The sequence below is a fragment of the Diadema antillarum genome, unplaced genomic scaffold, assembly GCF_040938485.1.
Source record: "Diadema antillarum isolate AM-2024a unplaced genomic scaffold, OU_Dant_1.0 seq00000973_RagTag, whole genome shotgun sequence".
In the NCBI taxonomy this organism is placed as follows: Eukaryota; Metazoa; Echinodermata; class Echinoidea; order Diadematoida; family Diadematidae; genus Diadema; species Diadema antillarum.
This window is the reverse complement of record NW_027271815.1, coordinates 8,698-30,284: the sequence shown is the minus strand read 5'-3', so window position 1 is coordinate 30,284 and position 21,587 is coordinate 8,698. Positions and strand designations below refer to the sequence as shown.

At 37.1% G+C, this 21,587-nt stretch overlaps 1 long non-coding RNA gene across 1 annotated transcript; it reads right to left on the bottom strand.

Moving 5' to 3' along the window:
* Positions 1–19,719: 19,719 nt before the first annotated feature.
* LOC139742012 (uncharacterized) lies at positions 19,720–21,348 on the bottom strand. Its single transcript, XR_011711656.1, has 3 exons — positions 21,235–21,348; positions 20,397–20,444; positions 19,720–19,834 (listed from the first exon to the last, which is right to left on the bottom strand). It is a non-coding gene; the product is annotated as an uncharacterized lncRNA (long non-coding RNA).
* Positions 21,349–21,587: the final 239 nt, after the last annotated feature.

Sequence of the window (21,587 nt, the reverse complement as noted above, 5' to 3'; positions counted from 1 at the left end):
AAAAACAGGGCCCTGGACCAACAGAAAACACTGTAACAGGCTCCATCAAAACCTATTGGGCCATTAACAACCAGACCCACATGTTTGGTACTAACATCTAGATTCCAGAGTATTGTAAGACAGACTCAAATACTATCATTCTGGGCATATTTCTTTGCTGTGACTCCACCGATCATTTTGAAAATGTGAAGTTGGAGGTTAATGGTACTGTATATTGTGTAAGGTAGAAATATACCGGTACCGTAATCAATACATTATACATATTGAGGCACTATTAAAAACCACAAAAATCTTCCACACGGACAGTTTCCATACTTGAAATCATTAAGATATAACGGTATAACCATAATGGCTTTGATGATTAGACTACTAATGAAACCATTAGCCTGGGCAGATGAGTTAAAATATGATGCAAATGAATTGCCAGTCTTTGAATACAGACTATCAACATGATAGACCATTATGTCATCAGTGAAAGAGATCTGAGAGCCATTATTAATGGAGATCATTCTTTCTTAGACATATTGCCACTGCAATACAAAATTATCACCAGATGGTGTATAGGTCTCAAGCGAATCTTTAATCTTATCAACTAATTCCGTTACATTTCTAGCATCATACAAAATGTTGCTACATGTACATGTATGTCCTCATCTTGAGTAACTGCAATATTTCATGTCCCAGATTTTAAGCGATGAGGGCTACAAGATTGAGGGCTACAATGTAGGCTGTTCAGCATTTAGCATAAGCACTGTAGCCCAACAAAGTTGATTCCTGGTGCAAGTTCATTGCCAATATTCAGACAAACTTTGGCAACTGAACCCATTTTTTTTCCACTTTCAAGGAGCAATATGATTCAAGTGGAAAAAAATTTTACATAGCATGGACAAAATTGTTCCATGACATTTGCTCCTGTGACAATTGCTCTTATGAAATTTCTGCATGCAAAGCCAATCATAAATTCTATCTACAAACACAACCCTAACCTTAATCCTTACCCTCATATAAAACTAAACCTAAAACCCTATCACAACCCTGACCCTAAGCCCTTGGAGAAAATAATACCGGAGCAATTGTCACAGGAGCAAATGTTGTGTCATCGGACAAAATAGACCAGGAGCATTTTTTTTTAAAGAAAACCGAGTATCTGCATCTAGATCTACCCAATTACCCATGGACATCCCATGATGCTCTTTAGCCATTGCAAGCTAAATCTCAGAAGCAGGGTTTGGGATTTTTGTTTTCTTTCCTTTTAAAGACAGCCAATCCCTTTTGCATGCAAATTTTTGAAAAATTGGTGAGAACACTTAGGTATTGAAGAAAACACTATTTGGAAACCTCCTGTAAATTTTGAACTCAAGAGGGTCTTTATTTGTTTAGTTAAATTGACCGTTAAGATTTGAATAATTTTTTGCGTACTATGCAAAAATTTCAAATCTAAATACTAGTCTAGTTTTACAGACCTGTGTGATGCACTTAGTTGTACATGTAGTTCATGTAAGTGGTGTGTTGTTATTTGCCATTGATAACAAAGTAAGAGAAGCTAGTGAATTCTTCTTTTCTGACAGCTTTAACATGCATATCTGTTGTTCGAAGTATAAGTATCCAACCACAGGAGGATTAATGTATGCAGCTGTGCCTAGTACACAGAATACGTTACGGTGAGCGTTTGGTGCATTATCTGAATTTTAACGGCTAACAACCTTCAAATATCACAGAAATGTTATAGATTTACAATAGTCTTGTCATTCTGGAGGAATATATTATGTTCTGTGCTATTTGGGAAGGAATGCAAAAGGGAAGGGCCATCTTTAGGCAAACATAGTATATTAATTGTTATTTGCATGTTTATGTTTGGAATAGAACTAGACCATTTTGAAAATGGCTATAATTGGAACTTAAATGTGAACGTAAATGGTGGTAGTCTGCCAGAGCCTTTAGCCACCTTTGACACTGCTTTCACCATGTTAAGTGCCAGTTACAGCCATTTTCAAAATGGTCTGGATAATTTTTGGGCACACAAACATATTTTCGACTGATATCCAGCCTTCACGAATTCACTCTGCAATGCAGATGCAACCAGAAAATCTACAGGACTAACTGCCCTTCAATCCAACACAGATCTGGGATACATTTCATAAAAAGTTGATATGATACTTGATAGCAACTCTTGCTGTAATGGCAATTGTCATGATATTCAATGACAAGAATCCAGCTTCCCGGTTGGCTATTGCTATGTGAAGTTGAAATTCCAGCAAGAAGAGTTGCATCCTGAAATGGGGCCCAGATCAGATGATGATGATACAATGATGATGATGATGATTGATGATGATGATGATTATGATGATGTTGACCGAATGATCAGTTTGCATCTTGTCATCATGGATATTATGTTCCACACAGACTACGTCTGGCTTCACGGAGTCCCCTCCTACAAACACTACTACGGAGAGCTGTAAAAGTCAAAAAAATTATATAAGACTCCTCCGGACAGACAGATTTTTTTTGTCTGATGATGATGATGAGGAGGATGTTTGTTGATGACGATGGCCGAGGCGGCGAGGGCGGCGCCGGTGGTGATGATGACGACACAGATTAAAAGTTTAGTTTGAGTTACTGTAACCATGGTAACCGTTAGCTGTCATATACTATTGGTCTATTACTATGTAGTGCACTAACACAAACAAGTTGAGCAGCAGCTGCAGCCCCCTGGTGTTTATACACTACAACTCCTCCAGACATATTTTTGTGACTAGTCTAGAAAGTAATGACACTCAGTTCGGGAAACCCACTCACAAGGGGGGCCCCTCCTTATAAGTAACCCGTCCCCCTTATAAGTAACCCCGTCCCCCTTATAAGTAACCCCCGGGGCACCCCTTATAAGGAGTCTCCACGCTTTTTTGCAATGCAACGCGAAAATGAAAGGACTGCGGCAATTCGCTTGATTATGTCCATAAAGCTTCACAAGTTTCCTAGTTACTCACGAAATTTGAGCAAAATCGGTTTGAGGCATCATATCTAAAATCATGGATTTAAATGCGATGTCAAACGACCCATGCGAATGCTGAAATGCGAGCGATTACTGGCGTGAGTGTCGCCAGGCGCGGCGGCGCGGCAATGCTTGAGTGCAGACGTGGCGACTCCACTCCTGCCACTCAGTCGCCACGTCTGCACTCAAGCATTGCCGCGCCGCCGCGCCTGGCGACACTCACGCCAGTAATCGCTCGCATTTCAGCATTCGCATGGGTCGTTTGACATCGCATTTAAATCCATGATTTTAGATATGATGCCTCAAACCGATTTTGCTCAAATTTCGTAACTAGGAAACTTGTGAAGCTTTATGGACATAATCAAGCGAATTGCCGCAGTCCTTTCATTTTCGCGTTGCATTGCAAAAAAGCGTGGAGACCCCTTATAAGGGGGGCCCCGGGGGTTACTTATAAGGGGGACGGGGTTACTTATAAGGGGGACGGGTTACTTATAAGGAGGGGCCCCCCTTGTGAGTGGGTTTCCCGAACTGCACTGCACTGCATTGTGAACACGCTTCTCAATTCTGGAACGAGACGTAAAACCGGTTAGAACGCGAACGTGTCAAACTCAAACGTCGTCAGTCGCTACTCACTCGACTCAAAGTGCTCAATCTCTGCACTGTAACTGTTAGATCTATCTGATTTTACGTCAATGATGGGACAATAATGGCAGCCATCATCAGGCAGTATTGCACTGTCTATAGCCACTATATTCATAATCAAAAACTGTATGGTAAATCATACGCGTACCACTGTTTTAGGGTGCACAAAGCGACTAGCAGATACCGGTATATAAACACGAGCACAGTCGTAGTATGATTTAATAATAGATACTTTATGTCTACTTACACTAACACGGAGTACAGCGTCGGCAGAGCAGCAAGACAGTTGACAGTACACAGTAGTAGTAGTCCCACGTACCATACCGCAAGTTAGTTGTGCAACGTTTCGGCTCGCCGCTCGCTCAGTCACGCCGGTGCTCTGCACTGCATCAACACGAAGCCAGGCAGTGCGCGGCGGTGTGCGTAGGGGTTGCGTAAGTCCTTTCGTTGCTGCTCAGAGCTGGTGGGTCACCTGATGCATGATACGATGCATCATATCGTGTACACAATGGCCAAAAGTGATAGATGACGTCATTGCCGTACATCGCACTGGTTGGACTCGGAGTCGTCGGTATCATGGGCACCAAAACTTCGACAATCTTTTTTGCATAGATAGTTGGCCGACCCGAACGTGAAAGTTTGTTGACCTGTGCACACTGAGTATTTCTTATGTTTAAAGGACGGTACCAATGTGGTATAGACCTAGTATTGGTTGAAGTGAGAATGTGATAAAAACCACTTTAGGAAAAGTTGAAAATTATAGCATACACTTCTCAGAAGAATTCAAAGTTTATTAGATGAAAATCGGTTTTGAAATGGCTAAGATGTCCAAAAATAAAGTAAAAAGGCATTCCTAAGGTGGGTCACACCTTTTATTAGGATTGCCTTGTTTTGGAGCCAATTCTCATCAAATAAACTTTGAATTCCCCTTAGAATTATATGCTCTTTCATATTTCATAAGAAGTTTCTCATTATCTCAAAAACGGGAAAAAAAATCATGCTAAAAAAATGTTGGAAACCTCAATCCCCATCTAAACCGAAACTGTATCATCCCTTTAAAGGAATGGTATAGTTTTGGTTGAGATGGGGCTTCAGGTTTCCAACATTTCTATGAGATACTAGTACTGAGAAACCTGAAAGCAAGAGATTATTATTTCTTCATTTTTCTCGTTGTTGTCATTGTTATTTTTCAAGACAATAGACCAGCAGTTGCGATCTTACAAATTTCATTTGTAGAGGGAGAAAAATTGAAGAAAAGCTCACACCATAATGAGAAACCTCTTATGAAATATGAAAGCGCATGCAACTTTAAGAGGAATTCAAAGTTTGTTTGATGAAAATTTCTTTTGAAATGGTCAAGATATCCAAAAACAGAGGTCCGTCTTTTTTTGGACCACCGTTTTACTTTGTTTTTTGAGAATGTGCAGAGTGCTAGAAATGGGGGTATATGCATTTATTGTAAATAATATATATACATATTTATTAAATCAACAGCTTGTACATGTACTGTGTACCATTTTGTGAGGCATTGTACGTTTGAAATAATAAATGTAACCACTTTTCTCAAATATTCACCCAGCATTCAGTACCAGTTCCCGCTCAACTCAAATTGACAAATGGTGTGGTGCGTTGATTCAAATTGAGACCAGAGAGGAGAAAGAAGTACAAACAGACACAAACATACACACACACACACGAACACATTATATATTCATATATCCTTCATTCTTTTTTCCACTTCCAACAGAAACTTTTTTCTTTTTACAAAAATTGAGTTGAAAAAATAAACATAATTTGCAATAGATGAAATTATGAGTTTGCAAAACATTTTTGAGAATATGAAAAATGCTGGAAATGGGGTGTATATAATATAATTATATATATATATATATATATATATATATATATATATATATATATATATATATATATATAATGTATACAGTATATAACAATTGTATGAGATGACTAAGTAAAATAAACAAGATGACTCCATTCTCTGTTAGAATATTTGTAATCATCTTCTTTTTCCAGTTAAGTACAGACCGCCGTTGGCATATTATCATACTTATCGTACTTGTATACTGTATCGTGTCTTCTTTGTTATGGATTAATGACGACCCTGAAGAAGCATTACTTTTCTACATAGACATTTCTTCTGTATTGAAAGCAACAGGATGACTATACAAATGTATGTGTGTGTGTGTGTGTGTGTGTAGATTTCACGTATTGGCTCCACAAAAAAAGGAAAAAGAAATTGGTACATTTTAGGCCAACAAAAAGACTCCTGCAGAAGGCATAGGACACCAAAAATATGAGTCAAATAAACATATATATTCCATTGGCCAAAAATGCATGACTAGCTTGTTTTAAACACAATTGTATACATATTTTGTAAAATTATTTATCTATTAACATTTATATAAACTCAAACAATAGTCCAAGCAGCAAAATACTGTACAATTAATCCATAATACACACCTGCAGGCCCAAGCACCCTACAACGTGAACAAACACGCACACAGTACTATAGACTGGTTTATTAACATATTCAAATTTATGGACGTTTCTTTTGTCCTAACATAGGAGGAGCTACATGTATTCTATCAACATGTAGTCTCTCACAAAACTCTTTTTATACTTTAAATCAGGTTTACATACATTGCTGCTATGTGGGTCAAAATTTGGGTAAGCTTTCCAGCTGTCAAGAACCACTGTTAGAAATCACGGTATGCATAAGATTAGAATCTGTTGTAGTAAACTGCTCTGCTGAGACAGGTACATGTAGTTTGTTTTCTTCACATTCACAACATTTCACCGAAGTATAGATGTACACTCACTTTGTTTTGTTTTTTGTTTTTTGCTAATGTGTGTATTGAACATGATATATTTTTGAACTCTTCCACAAATCTTTTGTTACCTTCGTATCATTCTGAACTGGTATAATTGCATTGCTCCATATTTCATCAATACTCTCAATGATTTTTTTGTTTTAATTATCCATACTCTCACAAAACAAAATGACATATACAATTGACATCCTACAAATACACATATGACACGACTTTTCCTGCTCTTGGATCATGTTGTCTTTATTCTGGTTAGAACAAAGTCAAAGGTGAACACAGCCTAATGGCTAGAGGTCAAAGGTCAAGGTGAAATACAATGTACAATGCATTTTATTCATCTTTAAGTTTACTAGGAATTCCTTTCAAATTGATTTTTATTTGTTTGTACAATACTCAGGTTTAGCATGCAGAAATTTTTTATATATTGTACATTATAACATATTATTGATACACTGCATATCTATGAATTTTTAAAATCTTCAACTTGTATTTTCTCTGAACATATACATTAAATTTCAGCACACCTTTGGGTTTGATTTGAATCACTTTTATCCCCTTACAGTGTATTTGCCATTTCCATCATAAGGAAAAGATCCATGTCATATCCCTACAAATTATTTTTGATGGTTTCTCCAATATCTAAGTTCATGACTCCAAATTTCATCTGATAAAATGGAAATCATTCTGATAGCTGCGCCGACTGACGGTGTAAGATCGAATGATGAAAGCTGTGATATTTACATTAATATAATGATGAATGCTAAAAGCGTGTAAATTAAATCTGTTCGTCTGGACTTACTTGTGAAAATCACGGAGAAAACAGTTTCGTGACTCGTCCGAGTCACTTCTTCAGCTCTGTCTGGCTGGCGAGCATTCACCCGTGGAGGGTGAATGGGCGATGTTACTGCCTTTATTGTCTGTACGTCGAGGAATTTTTCGGATCACCAACTTGTATGTTCCTCGACGTACAGACAATAAAGGCAGTAACATCGCCCATTCACCCTCCACGGGTGAATGCTCGCCAGCCAGACAGAGCTGAAGAAGTGACTCGGACGAGTCACGAAACTGTTTTCTCTGTGATTTTCACAAGTAAGTCCAGTCGAACAGATTTAATTTACACGCTTTTAGCATACTACCTGGATGAATCAAAATCTACATCGATATAATGATGAATGGTATAATGATAGGTCCTACAGAGTAAATGATGCAATACATGTACATGTAATTCAAGGCTGGTATTGTATCATTATTGTACAGCATTTCCTGTGCTTGTATCTTCTCTTCTCACATGACATATTCCAAATGATTGGTGTACAATTAATCTAGGGCTTAGAACATTCAGGATAACGCACTGAGAGTTGAAAACACTACTACAGTTTGTAAATTACGACAAACCAAACTAGCCAGAGGTGTCACTTTGCTGTCAATTAAGTTCTTTTTAACTGTCTTCCATTTCTTTCTATTCTGTTTTACCACTTCAAAAAAAAAAAGGTGTGACATGTATCTAGAAGTTTGTTATTACAACCAAAGTTTGCCTATGTATTGAAAGGTTCCCTGTCAATGTTTACACATATCCTAAAAACAGTTGATTACTGAACAGGTATATTCTTCCTCAACGACTGTTGTGCAGTTGACATAAAACTGTACTATACAAAGCTAGATTGACAGGTTGCATTGTAATACTTCATGTCAAACTAAACTGGGACTACATCTACTGATATGATAAATCATAGAACCTCTTTTACCTTTCCTTTCTTCTCCATCTTGAACAGATTCAAATTAAACATATGGTAACTTTCTTAATAATTGTTAAATTTTACCAAACTTTCATCACTGCTTATTTGATGCTGCTCTTCTTTGTCAAAATTGACTTGAAAAAAAAGTAAAGTCCCTCTCTACAGATTTAAGATTGAGTTGTATAAATTGAATTTTCACACTTTAAGTTGCATCCACCAAATCACTACATCACCAAGCTTTTATAAACATACCATTTCTTAAATTGAATCCTAATAACATTTATTCAAATGGTGATAACTCACTTGATAACTTAATCATCAAATAGGAGAGCCATGGGGCTCTAAAAAAAAGGTACATTTTAATCATGACTCTGCAGTGATCTTTTGGGACAGATGTAGTGCATTGTAGACGGCACTTAATGTGCATGGTGTTACTGATCTTTCTTTGGTCCATGAGTTTTCTCAAGGTTCTTCACGACTGTTTATGATAGACAATGGAAAAAGTCTGCATACCCTGTAAGATGATGTGAATGCATTCCATACAACTAGGCACACTCCAGCTGAAACTACAGGTATCTTATTCTATACCATATCTCCATCAAATGTTGTCTAAGTGGCATTTCCTACATCAATCATTGCATTACAACAACCATCCTCTGTGGCAGAATGTTCATCTTTACACTAACAAAATACAGTCAACCTTGCTTAAGTCAACCTCGCAAAAGTCGAATAGTTGCCAAAGTCAAAGGTCTCTTCCAGTCCTCTTCTCTTTATATTCTATTGATTTTAATCCCTCATAAGTCAAATTTTCTGTTAGTTGAAGCTATTTCTTCAGTCCAAATAGATTTGGCTTAGGCAAGATTGACCGTATGCAAATTTGATATCTTTAAAAAGATCAGCAAGATGTCATAAGAGAGAGAGAGGTTATGTGGTAGAAGGAAAATTGAGGAATGTAGAGGTTTTGAATTTCTTCACCACTCTGCATAAAACTGCAATCTGCTGGTCCACTTCTTCACATGTTGTCTAGACTCCTTGGTCCCTCTGAGCATCGCAACACTGGAGAATAACGCATGTCTTGGGCATCCAAATTTTATTTGCACAAAGTATCACTTTTAAGCCATGAGGTGATAGGAAACTACATGATCTAGTGCAGATGTTTAGGTGACTGGAAATTCTAAATCCCATGTCAAGTGTTTGGTTATGGAGTTTTCACTTTTCAGAGTGAATGCCTTTCATTTGATCTGGATGGCTGACATCATCGTCAAATCATAATCACATACAATGGAAAAATGTTGGAAACCAAATTTGAAATAAAAAAGAAACACATGCTGCAACCACAAACCCTTATAAAAACACTAAGATAATGTAATACAAGGTAAATAAATTTGGTACTCATCTTGCTCTGTTCAGTTTATCATTATCAATTTGTTAACTGTACTCGCATCCTCCTACAAGTTATCACAATTAAAATATCATTCAAGTATCTAGTACATGATCATTAAAAGTCTACATGTGAATAATTATCAATCAAAAGAAAGGGTTATGTGGTCTTTCACCATTGAAACCAATTCACAATTACTTCAGTTGTTTTTTTTTTTTCCTTATTCTTGGTCCATGTTGGAAGAAATGAATCAGTAACCATATGATTAAATGTGGATGCAATACAATCATCAAAGGAGTGTTATTTACATGTTTGATGATACATGTAAATATATACGTCATCGAAGAAGAAGAGATGAAAGTAATATAAGCCTTTAAAAACAAATTTAAAGGAAAGAGTATTAGAAATAGTATCCATCCATCAAATAATTAGAAAAGTATCCATGATGAGGTGGATGAGGCCATAGATGAGGCCATAGATGATTGTGACTGTGTTTAAGAATTCAAAATGTACAGGTATATCTTGAATTGTATGTGACTGTAACTGTTTATCCAATGGACAGCTGCAGAGTGTTTTTTTGAAATGAAATGACCAAAATAGGACTGCCGTATTTTGCAGACAGCAATGCAAAGTGTTATGAACAGCCAACTGCAACGGTAGCCCATTTTGTAGTCTATGATGTAGTGACCAGAAAAACAAAAATTATTTACCCTTTAGTAAAAAAAATCAATTTCCTTTTTCACTTCATCACCATCAATGTGAAATTATTATTCATTTGTTTGTTCACATAGCACATGATGACGTAAGTAGAGGTTCACATTGTTAAAACAGGCAACAGGCACAACACTTTGGTTCAAATTACAGCGGCACAGCAACACGGATACAAATATTTACACTACGCAACATTTCGCCAAACACACATCTTTGTTCGGTGCATGTTGGGGACTTTTTCTCGACTAAAGAAAAAAAAGTCCAACAGTACAGACATCCCGATGGGGACTGTACTGTGAAATCTTTGGATAACTGCATTACATGCAATATCACAGAGCAGTTTCTGGGGACTTGCCTTTGACGAACGCCAGCGGACTGGTGGAATTTTAGAGATTGAAGCAGTTTGCTCCCAGATTTCCCCCTGATAATAATAATCGAGGGCTGGAGTAAGATCGGGAAAAAGACATAACACACGTGAAGCATTTGTCCTACACTTATTTTCGTATATTAATCTCTCCTAGCAGGTTGCTTGCTAGTTTGTTTGTTTTTATATAATCACCTCAGTGCCAAATTATATTAAATTTTTGCCTCTAGTTATCTAATAGAACTAAGTATCGAGACAGTATCTTTTTCATTCCTAAACAGTTCTACCCTGGGGATTCAATTTCTCTCTATCCTCTCTCCCTCCCTCCCTCCTAATATATTTTTCTCTTTATACATCATTAAACTTTTCTTAACTTCTACAAAGGTATTGTTTCTAGCTGAATACAACACTGTATCTTCATGTAAGTGTGCTTGAATATTGCAGAAGATTACACACATTTAGATGTCACTTCAGCACATTTGTAAGCTCAGAAAAGCATGATTTCATGTGTACTTTAAGTTTTGCTCAAACTTCATCCAGTTCAGCGATGAAAAAATAATAAATGTCATACTTAGGTTTTGTTTTTCTTATATATTATGCTCAGTCATTTAATTTGCAATATGAAAGGGAAAACCTAGGAACACACTCAGACACACAAACATGCACTCAGACAAAATATACCCAATGTGTCGGACCTGACATTTTTACACCACCACTAATGCTACCAAAAAAAAAAAAAAGGTTTTCTCAAGTGCAAAAATGAAGAAAGTCTCACAATTTCCCCAGAGAGCTCCAATTAGTGAAACAAGCCCTCCCAAGGTGCTAATAATGCATTATTAAAGCTGTGTGTTGAGATCTTTAGCCTAATACATGCAGTCATATTAAAAATTCAATTCATCCTGCCTAGATTCTCAAGTGTTGAAGAATGCAAGATACACTACATGTATATGTCATTTAGTTGGACAGTCTTTAACCCTGACTAACATTGTTCTCTTGAAGTACACAGAGAAAACCAACTACCTGGTATTAAAAAAAGTAAAAAAATAGATTCCTATGTCCTTCACATGCAGATTGTTATCGACCCTCAAAATGTTTATTTATTCAAAGTCAACACTGCTATGAATTTTATACATCAAATGTGCTTTGATACTGCCCAACAAAGATTCCAAGAATGTGTTTGCCTCTTCACAAGTTTACAATTTGCCTGGGTCAATGTTGTTCGTTAGTTTGAATTTAAATTTTGCACACCTGCAAACCTGCAACTTTCCAATCACTATCAGAGACAGTGATCCTACATTACTTAATCATAATCTGATACGTATGCTAAGGTCATCACAAAGTTTTTAGTCACACATGATGTACAAGCCAGCCCTCATAACCTTCCAAAATTTCCAGTAACGCTTCCAATCTACGAATACCCACAAATGCCAGAATACTACGCATCCTGACTTTTCATAAGAGTTTTACATGGACTTGGTATCAATATAGCCAGATCAAACAGGGTTTGTACAAGCATAAAGGGTCAAAATTCACAGATTTCTTACGACTATTCAAGGGCATTTTTAGTCTTCTCTATCATTTTGTTTTCAACTCTTTTACGTTTTCACACATTTCTCCAGAGTAAATATCTAAAGACAGACAGACAGATTGAGAAAGACAGATAAAAAGAAAAAAATCCATTTCCTATGCATTTAAAAAAAAAAATGTAAATCAAGAAAAACATGTAAAACTTGCATCCCTGAATTCCAACAAAATGCCAAAATCAAAGCTTCAAAGAATTTAAGGGACTAATTTTCTAAAATGCAATCACACTTCTAGGACTGCTAAGAATTAAGAAATATCAGACACTTCAACGCTTATGGACACTGAAATAAAACAGGATTAATTTGTTTGGTGAAGTTGACATTTCAACAATGAAAATTACATTGTTAATAATTCACTACATTAGCTGCCACTTTAATTCAGGCTAAATATGCTAAAATCCAAATCAAAGATAATGTTGCCTTCATGTTGGCTGCTGACTTTGATACATTATAGTGGGGACACTGTTTTCATTGTCGTTTTTCATTGATGTCATACATATCACCTCACTCTTCTGCCTTCTAAATATCCACATCAGCCTTAGAACTTTCACCAGAATAGATCTGACAGCAAGCCATATCCGATAAGTGGAATCCTGTAGCCCAAGTCACTTTTATTTTTCTGCCAAGCTGTCCCTTCTTCCAATCAAAATCACTATCTCTAAATCTTCAAGGAGAGGTGCATGCTTGGAACAATAGCAAAACTTGTAGTCAGATTTGTAAAGGGAAGTAAAAGTTCAACCTCCCCATAAACTTTAGTTTCACAGAAGAACTTCAACAGGCAATAGCCCCCTTTGGATGGCTTATTTTTCGCAATACATGAAAATATCACTGCCTTTAAATGAATTATACAAACAAATCATAGTGTTTTCATTTTTATCAGGTTTGGCAAGTTAGTAATAATTGTCAGGTTATTAATAACTGCCATCAACATACCAGCTGCTTTCAACTTTTTTTTTTTTTTTGTTGTTTGTTGTTGGGTTTTGTTTTGGGGTTTCGCCTTTGTCTTTTTTCTTCTTTTTTTTGCTCTGTGTTTCTGAGAAAAGTGACATGGGCTACAAGATGCCATTGGTCCAAGAACTGGGAAAAAAACAACTACAGGGTTTCGCCAAACACACCACGATAAAGAGTGTGTGTTGGGGACAGCATGTGCCATCCAACAGCATTAAGATATGCTGTGAAAGAAGGTCTACTAAACTGAGCACATGCGTGACGGGACTTGCCTTAGAAGAGCAGGTTTGCTTTGAACCAACTGCCCATTCCTTCTTACCAGCCCACCAGAAAATCCTCCGGGGACTGGTGTGTGAGACTACTAAAGACAGGACTGGAACAAAGAGAAAGAGGGCTCGACTTCAACAGGAGGTCCATAAAGTCTTATGGAGGACAAACAAAGTCAGGAAAAAAAAAACATGCTGAACAATGCGAATCTAGGTTTCTGATATGAACAGAATGAGTCCATTAAAAAAGAAAGAAAAAACATAGACTTTGACCAATAATTTGATACTACACTCTAGCAATTTCCTATGCATTATTTGCACTCTCTTATCTCAACAATAGAAATACTCTAATTGACAGAATCAAAGCAGTGCAAAAGCCCCACGTTTCAATGTAGTCCAATGGCACAAATTAAAGTCTTGGTCATGTAACTTGCTTATCATACCATCTGAAATGGTGAATAGAGGAAATTCAAAACAGCAGTAAGAAAACATTCTATCTGCTGTTGTTCTTTTTTCACTAAAGCACAATAATGAAATAAAAACTCCTCTTTTTGTGTGTGGAAAGTTTGAGGCATTCTTTCACCAGCGGATCAAACAATTCCTAATCACCTATCAAACATGCAAACTTTCTCCGAGTCTCAATCTTGACTTTCCAATAATGCCAAAACATTTTCTTTGCATCAGTTTCGTCAGTGAGATACCATATTCAGCATGTAACCAAATATTTTTGAAGATTGGTGAAGAAAGAGAGCCAATACATTTTTAACTGAAAAAAAAAAATTGAAAGTTCATCAAACAAAATAATGTGATTCACAGTCAAATGAGAATATAATGTTTTGTGATCATAAGTGTGCATGTGCATTCATGTCAATTAAAAACATGACTGACACCATTTTTAAGATAAATCAATTGAACAATTTCATCCAAAAAGGTTATTACAAAGCAGTGTTCAGCATACCAATGAGTGCTAATCCTACGGTGGCTATTCATTAGAAACCAACTTGACTAGGACACAGTTCTTCTGAATGATGGGCTTTCAAGATACAATTCTTCTTCTTACAATCAGAGCTGAAAGATTATTTTTGAAGAGCTATCCAACAGAAGTTTTACTTATTTTTAAAACCACCGAGGGAAACAAGAAACAGTGCCCCATACAGATTACTTTTCCATGAAGATGCACCTCACGTAAAAGGCTTTGTTGGGAAACTGTCTCACAAAAGTGTTTTTTGGTTTTTTTTATACCATGAGACAACTAAACTTGTTGCATATGGCTCAGGTGTGTACATCCTAACAGAAATACCTGGCTTAAAAGAGCAATTCTTCTGTATATCTGATCTACACCAATTCTATAATCCAACGGATTGTATGAGTCTACCACAGATCTCTCAGCACATTTACAAATAATTTGTTTCCATTAGTTTTAATTATCATTAATATCTTCAAATCATCAGAGAAACCTCAGCTTCAAGCCCTCAAATTTTGTTATGAGTGTCATAATTCCCTGCTTAATCGTGCAGAAAAAAAAAATACAAAACAGTTGTCATCTTGTGTTCTGACCCTTAGATACAAATCAAATCTTGCAGTTTAAATCTCAATCTTTTCTTTCTTTCTTTTTCTGGTCATGTGCAACTAATCCTACTGTGGACTGCTATTTACTATACACATTTTGACTTGTTTTAGTTGGCAGTATGATTTCTAAAATTCAAATTCTGTTGCAATGTTCACATTTACTTTATATGCTCTACAGGACATACAATCATGTACAGAGGGAAACTAAAAATTGTTGTGCAGCAAATGAGCTGCACAGTATTGTATTTTCATGGTTTAGTTTCAACATCAAACTCCCAGAATATACAGGGCACAATTACTACTTCAATATGTGTATGGTTCTTTGTTCAAACTACTATTGCAAAATTAAAAAATGGGGAAAAATTACAATGATCATTAATATAAACACTAAGGAAATAACTAGTAAATGATATAATCATACAGATTTTCTTTTATGCTCACAAGTGACTTGCCTTTTGGAAACACAAGTGATCAGCAAAATCTGTATATACCCGGATCTGGAAATGCAATAGGAAAGTAAGAGACAGGTCACACTAATTGTTCACACCACAAAGACACAGTTTCCACGCAAATTTAATTTTCACAGTTATCATGCAATGCTAGCCTCAGAGCAGCAGAGTTAATGTGAAAATTTGGTAAAAAATGTGTTTCCCATTGCTCACACGTCTAAAAATAAAAGTAATAGTAACTTTAAATAATAATCACATCCACCGAAAAATAGTGATGGCTGACCAAATCACAATGATCGAAATAAAAATGAAATGAGGAACTTCTCCTTCGTCCCTTTTGTTTTCAAATTTGGGCATATTCTTTCTGATAACTCTCTTTCTTTTTATAACTCAAACTAACATCATACATGAAAACACATATCCTCAACACATATACTTTCTCTCTTTCACGTATCAAATAAATCGATCACATTATCAGTTCAAATGAATGGATTTATTCACAATTCTCCATAATACAAGCAACATCTCTGCAAAGAAACATAATTGGATAAACTGCTTAATGTACAATACAAATATTCAAAGAGAAAGCATCAAACCTGATGTGTTGGGGTAAAAAATCCAGGCATTCCATTGCAGACAAGCTGAAAGAGTTTTAACATCACTGGACAACCCAACTTGAGTAAATTGCCGATAAATTTGCAATAAAAAACATTATTTGCAGACAATTATTACTATATACAGCATACTCACGTGAGAACAAACTCCTGTGTACCAGTGAAGAGTAATTTTCACGGAAGGTGTTGGGGGTTGAGTAAAATTCTTTTGCCATACCATAGCAAAATAAGGAAATATGAATACTCCAGACTATGTGCACATGTTAAATGTGGAGGAATATAGTGTTTCATGCACAAATATTGTGTTTTCATTTTTAGTGTGAATATCTGTTTGGATGATTTATACATGTGGTCTCTGAATTACAAAAACACAAAAGAAACAACAAAACAAGACCAAAAGGGAAAAAAAAACCCTGTAAGTTGCTCTAAAACATTCCAACTGGTATAATGAGTACAAAAATTACTGTATAACAAGTCTTTCAGCTATTTCAATCTTGTTTTGTTTAAAATATACACAGTTTGACAAGAATGTGTGGAAATTGTAATAGGCTAACATAATTCATTTACAGTCACCATTCACGGCTGAAAGGGTTTGTGATTTTGAAGAGTTCCACAGACATAACAAGTTTTAAGAGCAAATCAAGGAAACAGCATGACATATCAATGATTGTCTGTAGAAAGTTTACCACATATTCTGAAAAAAAGTGTAATTATAATGTATCTCTCTCACAAATACATATAAATGAAGCATTTTTACAAGACATTTTACAAAGGATAATATCCCTTTTCTTCCAGCTTATCTTCTTCTCTCTTTCCGTCTATCCCATGTTCTTCTGCTACTTGTTGCTGATCCCAGAAATGAGGGAAGTGTGCTTACCATTTTGATTTGGCACTCTGATCTGCAAAGCGACACATCTTGTACAAACCTTTATCCCTCTGCCACACTGACATTTACTTTTCCTTATCTCTTTCTCTGTGAACACTTCACTGCATTATAATCCAAGCATCTCATGAGCTCAACCTTTGAACTCTGACATCACTATACAACCCTACCTTTTGCTGGAGCTACTTACCATTAGTTGGCTTCTTGTTCAATCCCTACAACTACAGACCGACACGAAAATACACAAGGTAAATTATCTGGACGTTGAGAGGATAGCGGGCATCATATCTACAAGTTTAGAAACGGGGCAATCCGGCCTTTGAAAAGGTTGATAACAAACTTTCAAGAACTCCGGGAATATTTTAAAAACAAAATGCAACAACACATATGGATAGAAAGGCCACAATATAGTATGGCTTGAAATTATCAAGGTTTTGCTTGAACTCATATTGCTTACCTAAATATTTTCTAACACAGTATAATCTATCCACTCACTTTCAATTCTGAGGTATTTATGTCACTTTCATGCAATATGATGCCCGCTATCACCATACCAATGTTTCCATTATTACGCCATTGAACAAGATCAATGAAGTATCACATTACCACAGATCTTTGCTCAAAGAAAAAATAAAGATGTGTGAATCATTTTGTCAAAGACGATAAAAAGCCTTTCAGGAGAACATCTCCTTCGAAATGACAGGCAATCATTCAGAAAACATGATGGCAGTTTACAACAACAAATCGTCCACTCATACTTAAAGGGTGTGTACAGTTTTGGTCGAGGTGAAGATTTAGCTTTTAACGTTTTGCGAGATATTCAGAAACCACTCTATGAGATGTCAAAGAGCATGCAGTTCTAAGGGGTATCAAAGTTTATTCGAAGAAAATCGGTTTTGAAATGGCTGAGATATCCAAAAACAAGGTGAAAGAAAGAGATCCTAATAAAGTTGTGGCATGTCGCCTTTTATTACTAACACTTTTTTTTTATATCTCAGCCATTTGAAAACCAATTTTCATCAAATGAATGTTGAATCCTTCTCAAAATTACATGCTCTTTCATATTTCATAAGAGGCTTTTCATTATCTCACTTAGGAATGTTCAAAACATAATCCCTACCTCAACCAGTACTGTACAGTCCCTTTAAGATGCATAAACCCTGAAAACTACCTCTGAGCTGTGGTGTATCACTCTCCCATTCCATTAAAGCCGTGGAGCACAAAAGTTTACCCCTTGACAAGAAATTCTCACATTGGCTTTGTTAAGCCATTGGATCACATACCCATAATCCAAGTTCCAGTAAACACATTCCTTTTTTTCCCCCCGGGCGCACAGATTGGGTGTTCACAATGACAGTCAAACTTCCAAATTCTCCATGTCACATTTTGTCCTCTGCTGGCTTGTTTAAAAGCATGTAAAGAATGTGAGAGACAGAGCACAGATGTAGGATCATTTCATAGCAGTCCTCAGGAAGGGTGGCCTTTGGAGGAAGGGGTATATTGTACACCACAGCTACAAAAGCTGACTCCTACTTGCAACAAGGGTACTTACAGTACACTCCAGATGAAAATGAGGCACAAGGTTATCCAGGCTGTTTGACGCACAGTTGACTTACCAAACACGTAACAAACGAATCGGAAAAATTGAACTTGTCTTTCTTAGCAGATGCTAGGCATAGTAGTGTTCCTTAAATACATAATATGGTGCTTCTGACAATGACACAACTTTACACGTATGTGAACTCTATTGAATTACTGGCAGTCAAAACGACATTGTTATTTGTGATGTGTGAGCATGTATGTTAAACTTACAATGCTGAATAAAACTGCAACTTGCGCACTAGCACACGGTAAGTGCACAAATTTGTACTTACATGTGATTTTTACTCTGACGAGTCAACCTGCACAAAAGATTTCTGAAGGTCATTCCTTAACTTTGTTGCATATATGACACACTGTACAAATGTAAAATTTTCATATCATATCATATCAAGGTGGAATAGGGGGTCAAACACCTATATTACTTCACACCTGAGCTATGCAAATTTAAGAAACAGGAGACAATAGAGAACACCAATTCAACTGTGTTTGATGCAGCAAAGGACCCAGTTACACAAAAGTAATGTTTAAAACCGAACGCACAAAAACACATACACACACAAACACACAAATGAAATGTCATGTGACTCTGAACACCTCAGAATATGGCAATAAACGCTGCATTGGTGTTTATAAACATTACTTATTATGTAACAGAGTCCTGATCCATCCCTATCTGAGCATCCTTTAGAAAAAAAAAAATAGAACTTGTCTGGTTAGAGTTTAATCTCCTTTTAACACAACAGCCCTGTGGAAAATGAGACTTATCATGATTGCAAGATAGCTTGAACAGACGCTGTCATAGAAAAAGGAAATAAGTTTGAAGGAAATTTTGCTCGTTGTCACAGTAGCTGGTACACCTGTACTTCTGTCAATGACCATCAGGACAAGTCTGCTATGCAACAGGGCCATGCACATTTGAGATCACACAGCAAGCTCTAACATGGGAGGGAAGTGGGAGTGGATTACTGCTATGTAGAATAAGTCCAACCTTCTAGCAGACACTTCTCCAAACACCAAGGGCGTCCTCCGCGGCTGCTGGCTCTCAGTACATTCTTCCTCCGCCGGGCATCATGTGAGGGGGTAGGTTGGGGGGCACGTTAGGTGGGCGTCCCCCAGGCATCGCTCCTGGCATTCCCCCATTCATGCCCCGCATGTCCTGGGGAGCGCCTGGGAAAGGGCCGGGGGGCATGAAGCGGGACATCGGGGGCATGTTCTGAGGCATTGGAGGCATACCACCAGGGACCCCGCCTGCAAGAAAACAAACACAGGTTGAAGTATAATTAACCTTCAGTAAAGGTGGAGGGAGGAACCAAATGCACATCCCTACCTCTGGAGTAAGTAACAGTGTTATGATTCACAGTCAAATCACAAAAACATCTTTGTAATCTTAGCAATGGCAACAACACAGGAAAACCAAACATAAAGCTCATTATGAACGAAGTTGTAGAAATGATTTTAAACAAAGTTCCATGGATTGATGGAATGTGCACAATCTCTGGTAATCATTTTTAGTAGTGCCAAAACTGTGAAGTGTGTCAGTTGACACAGTGTGCTCTATTTGTTGTCAAATCTTGCCGATATTATATTACATGTATTTATGCGTTGTGACTGCCAAAGATTTAATCTTTTTTATTGTGTTTTATACTCATTGTATTTCTTCCATGCCCCGGGAGGGGCCGTTTTAAGAAATAAAATTCATTGCCATTGTCATTGTCATTGTCATTGTCACTGTCATTGTCAGTATTCTAGTCCTCTTAATGTCATGGAAACAATACAGGAAATACTACAAGGGGAATTACAATATTCATACCTGGACGTTCCATTGGCATCATTCGCTGAGGGGGCATACCCATCCCACCTGAATAGGCAAAGAAAGAAAAAAAACATAGCAATGTAAGCTTCACATTTGACCAATTCGCTCTAAGAGTTTATATTCAGTAAATCTTTGCTATAAAAGTAACAAATTCCCTGCCCAATCTGTAATTCAGTGTTATCTCATTATCTCAAAACCAATAACTGGACTTGCTACAAAGCCAGCTGAGTACTGATCAAGTCAACATTAAATAACCTATGTCTCAGCAGGAGATAAAAATAGGCGTGTCAGTAACACCATAGGGTGACTTTCTCAAAAAGTTTTCACTCACATAGAGCAAGGGACAGCAAAACACAAACATATGTTTTCAAGATCTATGCAAATAGAGTGAGAATACATACCAAGAGGAGTGGAAAGGGAGACTTATTATTTACAATCCCTCTCATACATGTTCCCTACATTAGTCTTTTGGCACTGTTAACAGTAACATCCAAGTACTAAAGCACCTAACATCCACTTATTCACTAGTCTTTAAAATTGAGGGGGAAAAAACAGAAATACTGAATAAGCACTGGTTTAAATTCAACTTCGGCTCAACAGTCACAATGATAAGACACTGTATTTCCAATTCTTCCCATAAGCTTTCAAATGTTTAATAAGCTGATGCAATCATGAATTTCTTTTCTTTTTTGAAGATTGTTCATGTTGCACAGCAACGAGAGTAAACGGTATGTAAGAAATCTCGCTACTCTACCTTTGCTGACTGAGGGGGAGAGATAGGAAAGCACCAGAAGCTTGTGGTGCGGTACGAAACAAAAGGGGGCGGGGTCCTTACCTTGAGGTGGCATTGGCATAGGGCCCCTCATTGATGGGGGCATCTGGCCCATCATGTTACCTGCCATACTAGGCTGGGGCGGGACAGGGGGCCGGGGAGGAGTTGGCATGGAGGCGGGTGGGGCCGAGGACACCGGTGGAATGAGAGACTGCGGGGTTGATATCGGCGGGGCTGGGGGTTTGGTCTTCTTGTACTTGGGGTTGGTGGCACGGATCTCCTCCTACATAAAAAAGACAAACACTGAAATGAACAACTCTGCAGAGTTCACGCCCATTAGTGCATCCATTACACCATGATGAAAAGTATTTGTGTAACAAGCTACCTGGCAGTGAATGTGAAATGATTCTTCAACT